Here is an 8419-nt window from a genome sequence, read left to right as displayed (position 1 = left end):
AGCTCAAGGCTAGCACTCTACCACTTGAGCCACAGCACCACTTCCGGCTTTTTCTGCTTATGTGGTGCTGAGGAATCGAACCCAGGGCCTCATGCGTGAGAGGCAAGCACTTTACCACCTTCCCAGCCCCACTTCTGATTTTTGAGTGGCTAGAGATGAGTCTTTTCTGCCTGGATTGGCCTTAAACCCCAATCCTCAGATCTCAGGCTCCTGAGTAGCTAGGATTACAGGTGTGAGCCACTAATGCCCGACTCCATGAGGTTCTTATCTCCAATTAGCCAGCAAAAGTAAAAACTGGACATGTGGCTCAATTGGTAGAATACCATCCTTGAGTGAAAAAGCTAACGGGGAGTGTCCAGGCCCTGAGTTCAAACTCCAGTACCATCTGGCACACACACACACACACACACACACACACACACAGAGCATTGAGAGAGCCCATTAACCAAGTACCATCTGTAAAGTCCTCACCCCACACTGAACCTGCTCTTCCAGCCTCCAGAACCGAGGGCAGCACATTTCTCTTATTGATAAATCACTCAGCCTAAGGTACTTTTTTTTTTTTAATAGCAGCCTAAATAGGCTCAAATGCTGCCAAGTCATTGCTTTAAACCAGTCTCTACATCAGAAACTTGGGGGTAAATAATGCTTCCGAGTTTTCATAAGCTCATTGCTTAAGAAAATTAGCCACAAAGGTCCCTCTGAGGCCTCACCTGAAAGTACAGAGGTAGGATCTCAGTAACAAAAGCAAGTGCCTTAGCCCGGCAGCAGCTGGCTCTGCCCTCCCTGTGCTCTTAGTATAGTTAGGCCAGCAGCAGTGGCAGCTGGCAGCCCCTGAAAGCTTGTCAGACCTGCAGGATCAGGGCTGAGTCCCATGTAATTAATCATCTTACTCAACTTTCAGAAGTACAGCTTCTACCAAAGGCTTTCAAGTAGGAGAAATCATTCAGGATACAGAAAATGCATCAATGTGTTCATCACAGTTGGTTGTTTTTTTTTTTTTTTGGGGGGGGGGGTCCAGTCGTGGGGCCTGAACTCTGGCCTGGGTGCTGTCCCTCAGCTCTTCAGCTCAAGGCGAGCACTCTACCACTTGTGAGCCACATTGCCACTTCCGGCTTTTTTTCCCCCTGCTTATGTGGTACTGAGGAATCGAACTCAGGGCCTCATGCATGCAAGGCAAGCGCTCTACCACTGAGCCACCTTCCCAGCCCTGTGTTCATCACAGTAGTATTTATAAGAGAATGAAAACTGAGCCATCATCCTGGCATTTGGGAGGCTGAGGCAGGAAGATCTTGAGTTCAAGACTACAAAGCAATGGGGCTAGGAAGGTGGCTCAGTGGTAGAGCGCTTGCCTTGCATTCCTGAGGCCCCGGGTTCGATTCCTCAGCACAACATAAGCAAAAAAGAAAAAAGCCGGAAGTGGCGCTATGGCTCAAGTGGTAGAGTGCTAGCCTTGAGCTGAAGAGCTGAGGGACAGCACCCAGGCCTAGAGTTCAGGCCCCGCGACCAGACCCCCCCCCAAAAAAAAAGACTACAAAGCAAGACTCTGTGTTAAAAATAACAAGCTGGGTGCCAGTGGCTCACACCTGTAATCCTTGCTACTCAGGAGGCTGAGATCTGAGGATCATGGTTCAAAGCCAGCTTGGACAAAGGAAGTCTGTGAGACTCTTGCTCCAATTAACTACCTGAAAACTGGAAGTGGCACTGTGGCTCAAGTGGTAGAGTACCCACCTTGAACTGAAGAGCTCAGGGACAACACCCAGGCCCAGATTTCAAGCACCACAACCATCAACAACAACAACAAAAAGCAAACTATATGATCAGTAAAAGAGAAATTGTTAAGAAAGTTGTGCCTAGTTATTCAGGAGGATGAGATCTGAGGATTATGGTTTGAAGCTAGCCTGGGCAGAAAAGTCCCCATGAGACTCTAATCTCCAATTAATCAGCCAAAGCCAGAAGTGTAGGTATGACAAAATAGTACCAGTCTTGAGTGGAAAAAACAAGCAAGCACAGGAGGCCCTGAGTTCAAGCCCTAGTACTGGGGTACACACACGCACGTGCATGCACGCACACGAGCACACATGCACACACGCGCGCACACACACACACACACACACACACACACACACAAATGTACCATGCTTGCCTTTCTACAATTTGTGACAGGTGTTGTGTATCTCAGCCTGAGGTTTGGAAGAGAGCACCTGGGAGATAGTGTGAGATGTTATCATCTGTTTTCTGTTGCTGTGATAGAATACTTGAAGCTGAGCAATGAGTAGAATGGAGGTTCACTTAGCTCACAGTTCTGTGAGCTGGAAGGCCATGATCCAGCATCTGCTGAGGGTCATGTGCTGCATTATAACATGGTAGGAAAAAAAGCACAGGCAGCTGTGTGCAGAAGAGAGAAAGCGTGAGGAGTGGCCTTGCTTTCGAACAACCTGCTCTGTGGTAAGGAATCCAGGCATGCAGTAGCTTCATTGTCTCCCCTAATGACCTGATCACCTAGTAAAAGTTCCACCACCCTCCCAACACTGTTATGAGGGGAACCAAATTTCCACAGGACTTTTCAAAAAGGCCAGCCATCACATGCAGATGCTTGAGCTGAGAGGAAAGAGTGTGGGTGGATGGGTGGTGTGATTAGAGGGCTAACCTTGTTCTATCTAGGGCTTTATAGAAGCTGCCCTGTGAGACAGGTGTTCTAATAGTCTACTTCTTTATCAGAACAGAGAGGGGAAGCCATCTACCCAAGGTCATATAGCTACCGAGTGGTAGAGCTCAGACAAGAACACAGATCTGTCTGCCCTTAGAAGCTGAGCTTTTTTTTTTTTTCTTTTCTTTTTCTTTTTTGGGTCAGTCATAGGGCTTGAACTCTGGGCTTGGGTGCTGTCCCTGAGCTCTTCAGCTCAAAGCGAGTGCTCTACCACTTGAAACACAGTGCCACTTCCAGTTTTCTGGTGATTTATTGAAGAGTCTCACAGACTTTCCTGCCCAGGCTGGCTTTGAACTACTATTCTCAGATTCTCAGATCCTGAGTTGCTAGGATTACAGGCATGAGCCACGGGTGCCTGGTGAATCTGAGCTCTTTGAGGTTCATGGTTCTCAAACTTTCTCAGTCAAAGCACCTGTGGGGATCTTGGGGAGCCCCTCGAGCCCCTCAGTGGTGCTGATGCTGCCATCCATGGAACACAGTTGGAAGAGTAGGGATTCCACACCTCCGACATGTTCCCGTTGGGTTTGTAAGGCCTCTAAGGAATGGGGGCAGCAGGGACTGGGGTGCCCCTGCCCCCTTCTCACTTCCTGGCTTGGACCCAGCTATCTGCAGTGCTATCCCTACCAGCCTGGCCAGCCCTACTCTCTGCCAGGGCCTGCAAGGCTCTCTTGGTTTCCTGCCAGCATCTCCACCTGCCAGTTGGCTGGCAGGTGACAGGCTGATTGTGACAGCTTAGCTGGAGTTCCTTTCCAGAAACAGCCTGAGCTCAGCCAAGGTAAATGCAGCCCTGCTGTCAGAAACCAAGGGCCTGCGGAGTCTCAGGGCATGAATAATTGAGGCAGAAGAGACACTTTTACACAGATGTTTAGGATGGAGCTGGGGTTGTTTGGAGGAAGCAGACCTCCATAATCAAGAAGTTTTCTGGGAAGGTCCAACAAAATTATTGTAATAGCTCCTACTGTGGGCCAGGCACTGGGCCATGAGCTTTCTGCTGATCTGTTTTGTCTAATCTGTTCAAGCATGCAATAAGAAAGGTTAACGGTTGGCGGGGACTGATGACCAACAAGGAGAGGGATGCTTGATAGTAACTACCGTGAAAGGGAGCCAGGGCTTAAACTTGGGTCTGGCTGACACCATAGCCCATGCACCTGATCTGGGAGTCGTGGTTTTTAAATGGTGTTCCATGGAACCTGTAGAGGTTCCCAGAGATTCTTTACGGGCTTCTATGGGGTGGAGGGTAATGGAGAACAAAGTAGCACAGCGGGCTGGGCTCTAGACCCTTCTCAGTTGTTCCGTGAGCATGACTTTACTTTGATATGATTTATATGCTGAGCTACCAAGGAAGATTTGTTGGCAGAAAGGATTTCATGGACAAAAATGTTTGCAAGCCACATCTTGTGGCCTCTGAAAAATGAATGTGGAGTACTGAGTGGATTTGCTGAAAGTTGTCTGGATCCTGCTGACTGTCTGAAACCTCAGTCACCAGTGTCATTTTTTTCTGTGGTGGGTTAGTAGATTGTGTGAATTTCCAGGACAGATTCACCACCAGTTATAGTCTCCTCCTCCTCCTCCTCTTCTTCTTCTTTTATTATTATTATTGTTATTATTATTATTATTATTATTATTATTGTGTGATACAGAGAATGGAACTCAGGGCCTCGTGTAAGCTAGGCAAGTATGCTAGTATGGGAGCCTTGAAGTCAGCCTTGAGCTTTTGCTTAGCTTTTGCACACAAGGCTGGCACTCTACCATTTGAGCTAAACCTCTTCTTTCAGCCTTTTGCTGGTTAAGTGGAGATTCTCAAACCTCAGGCTTCTGAGTAGCTAGGATTACAGGCATGAGCCACTGATATTTGGCTTCCCATCCTTTTTTAATTTTTCTTTAAAAATAGGTTCTCAGTAAATTGCCCAGAATGGTCTCAATCACAAAATCTTCCTGCCTCCAAAGTAGCTCAGGTTACAGGTGTGAATTATCATGCGTGGCCCTGCACAGTCTTAAGAGATACAGTAGTACGGATTTCAGAGATTGGCTATGGTTTAGATGTGGTTTGAATCACCACTGTGAAGTGTGGGGAGGGTGGAGAGCTAATCCCACTATGGAGGTGTAGGGCTGGGCCAGGTGCCAGCAGCCTATAATCCTTTTTTTCTTTCTTCTTCTTTTTTTTTTTTTTGTCGGTTGTGGGGCCTGAACTCTGGGTCTGGGCACTGCCCCTCAGCTCTTCAGCTCAAGGTAGCGCTCTACTACTTGAGCCACAGCACCACTTCAGCTTTTTTCTGTTTATGTGGTGCTAAGAAATCGAACCCAGGGCCTCATGCATGCAAGGCAAGCACTCTACCACTGAGCCACCTTCCCAGCCCCATCACGCCTATAATCCTAGCTACTCAGAAGACTGAGATCTGAGGATCTGGGCTCAAAGCCAGCCCAGGCAAGAAAGTCTGTGAGACTCATCTCCAGTTAATCACAGAGAAGTGATTAACTGGAAGTGACGCTGTAGTTCAAGGGGTAAAGTGCATGCTTTGAGCAAAATGAGCTCACAGATAGCACGCAGACCCAGAGTTCAAGTCTCAGGACTGCCCCCCCTCCCCAACTACCCTCCCCAAAAAAAGATGGGGCTGGGAGAAGACTGTGACAAGCTAATGTCATGGGTTGGAGCCCTTAGGATTCAATCCTGGTGACCTTAAGAGAGCAGGATGTGACCAGGGAATATGGACACGGTGTCATGAGTGTATGAGAGTGTTCCTTGTATTGATTTTTTTTTTTGGTTGGTCGTGGGGCTTGAACTCTGGGCTTGGGTGCTGTCCCTGGACTCTTCAGCTCAAGGCGAGTGCTCTACCACTTGAGCCACAGCACCACTTCCAGTTTTCTAGTAGTTTATTGGAGATAAAAGTCTCGAGGTCTTTTCTGCCCGGGCTGGCTTTGAACTGTGATCCTCAGATCTCAGCCTCCTCAGTAGCTAGGATTACAGGCATGAGCCACCAGCACCCAGCTCCTTGTATTGATCTTTATCACACTCTGTGTTCCCTGAGGACTCTGCCAGCCAGAAGCCCCTGTGAAATTTGGCCCATCAAACTTAGGCTAAACCATGGGCCCAAAAAAACTTCCTGTTAAACCTACACAGCTTGCAGTATTGTAGTGTTGACACCAGAATGGACTGAGACAGTTAGAGGGGGCAGCTCCTTCAATTCTGAGTCTCCTTGAGTTCAAAGGGACACCAACTTGTATCAGATAGGAGGTGCCAGTGCAGGGCTCCTTGAGGACTCCAAGAATGAACCCCCTCCTCCGACCTCAGAGCTGGGCCCAGGGCACACCATGGGATCCTCAGCATGGCCACGCTGGCAGAGGCACAGACCCCAGACCATTTGTCTTCCTGTGGTGCACAGGACTCACCTTTGGCCCGGGCTGCTTAGGTAAGGCAGGGAGAGATGCATTGGCGTCTGTTTAGGCATCATAGCTGCAGAGCGTGGCTTCTGTCACATGCCACAGAGTGCTGAGAAGCAGCTGCGTGCAGCCGGCCCTCCCCCAGCTGTCTTCAGCGTTGCTCTGCTCAGATGCCCTGTGGGGAGGAGTGCAGCGGGTTCTCCAAGCCCCTGAGAGCATCTGTTCCCCTCTTTGTGGCCTGCTGTTTCCTAAAGTGATCCAGATCCTGCAGCCACGATGTATGGAGGTAGCAGTAAAACATCCAAAGGAAGAGCAGGTCAACAGGGGAAACATCATCTTTCTAGTTATCCCATCCCCACCTCCCCCACTCTTACCCCCACCCCTCTGCCAGCTCCCTAGGGGAAGGCCATTCCTGCCCTTGGAGAACTTGTAGTCTTATAGGATAGATGGATGGACAGACAGCTGTGGAGGCAACAGGTATAAAAGCAAATAAGTCATCCTGAGTGCAAGACATTGCAGGGGAAGCTCAGGATATGATTAGAGGAGAGTGGGGGAGAGGTTGGGGAGACCCCCCCCCGCCTTGTAGTGAGCCTCACCCTGAGGCCTGATTGGTAAGGGGGTGAGGGAAGAGATTTTAAGGACAGGATGCACAAAGGCCCTAAGGCAGGCTTAGTGATTTCTGGAACTGAAAGAAGCACCGAGAACAGAAAGAGAGGAGGAGGTGCTGGGGAGATCCGGACCACCATGTTTGAAATGGAGGGTTCCAGGAGGCAAGGATTAGCCACAGCCATAGCAGGTGGTTCTACAGAATCTATATGGGCTTCCAAGTTGGGGTGTTCAGACTGCCTATTATGCATGTATCTTCTCCTGCTCAGAGATGGAATAAAAGCTGCTTACTTGCAAATCCCAGGAGGCCAGTTTGTCCACCTGTCTGCCAGGTCAGTGTGCACAGGGCTAGATGGTTGTTTTGCTTGTTAGTTTTTACTTAAGGAAGACTCCCCATAAAGGATGGAGAATAGGAGAGGCAGAGCCCAAGAAGGGAAAGGCTGGCATTTCTCTCCTATGGAGTGCAGGGGAAGGCAGAGACTGTAGGAGCTAGCATCAGATCAGCTGCTTCAGTACCAGCCAGAGAGCAATGCACCCTCCTCTGTGTGAGAGAGTAAGCGTGTGCATGTGCGTGTATGTACATGCTCTGGTACCAGAACTTAAACTCAGGGCCTTGTACTCTGCTGGTGCTTTACCACTTGAGACATGTCTCCAGTTCCAGCTTTTTGCTGGTTAACTGGAGGTAAGGGTTTTGTGGGATTGGCTTTGAGCTAGGGACTGGCTTTGAACCTCCATCCTCAGATCTCAATACCTCCCGAGTAGCTGAGATTACATGTGTGAGCCACTGGTACTCAGCTCCCATGTTTCTTCCCTCACCTTCCTCCCAGCCCTCCCTGACCTCAGGTCCCCAGAGAGTGTCACTTGTCAGAAATACAGAGTCTGCCTTCTGGCAGAGGAAAACAGAAGCTCCTGTCCCTGCTCCTGCTGGGTCCAGGGCAAGGGCTGGCTGGACAGCTGGCATCTTGGCAGGGAGAACATGGTTTGCTGTGTCTGCAGCTACTACCGCTGGGAAGACTGATTAATGACCCATGATGCCCAGGGCATCTCTGCAGCCATGGCTGCCAAACCAGCCTGTGGCCCTGCTCCCCGCTGCCTACCTCCAAAGCCTCCAGAAAGCCTCTCCCTCTTTCTTCTATTCTTTCTGCCAACCATTTATCCAGTCTCCTTGAAACCTTGGCTCCAGATTCTCCTCTGTGGGAGACACTGCAGAACAAGCCCAGCCCACTATGACCCCATCAAGCCCATAAGGAAGAAAATTATGCATTGTTAGGACTCGCCCCTTTCACAGTCCCATGGTGGCTACCACACAGGCTCTGCACTTGAGGGTCTCTGTAGGATGTTCAATCCACATATGGCCTGCCTCCTCCATCAGACTAGCAACTCTCAGGCATTAAGGAGCACCTCCTCTTTTAGTCTGGTGGATGCTAAGATCCAAGTATTTTCCCCTTAAATAAAAGGCCCCCAAGCCAGGTGCCGGTGGCTCATGCCTGTAATCCTAGCTACTCAGGAGGCTGAGATCTGAGGATTATGGTTCCAAGCCAGTCCAGGAAGAAAAGATCATGAGACTCTTATCTCCAATTAACCACCAGAAAACTGGAAGTGGTGCTGTGGTTCAGAGTGGTAGAGTGCTAGGCTTGAGCACAAAAGCTCAGGGACAGCGCCCAGGCTTAGAGTTCAAGCCCCATGACCAACCAAAGAAAAAAAAAAGAAAGAAAGAAAGAAAAG

At 49.4% G+C, this 8419-nt stretch overlaps 1 protein-coding gene across 2 annotated transcripts in view; it reads left to right on the top strand.

Annotated features, from left to right (window-relative positions):
- The window catches only part of Plxdc1 (plexin domain containing 1), a 55073-nt gene that overhangs the window by 21276 nt on the left and 25378 nt on the right, over window positions 1-8419 (top strand). The gene's annotated exons all lie outside the window — the stretch shown is intronic.

This window comes from Dipodomys ordii, unplaced genomic scaffold (assembly GCF_000151885.1).
Source record: "Dipodomys ordii isolate 6190 unplaced genomic scaffold, Dord_2.0 Scaffold7, whole genome shotgun sequence".
In the NCBI taxonomy this organism is placed as follows: Eukaryota; Metazoa; Chordata; class Mammalia; order Rodentia; family Heteromyidae; genus Dipodomys; species Dipodomys ordii.
The sequence above is the reverse complement of the archived record's forward strand: the minus strand, read 5'-3'. Positions and strand labels throughout refer to the sequence as shown.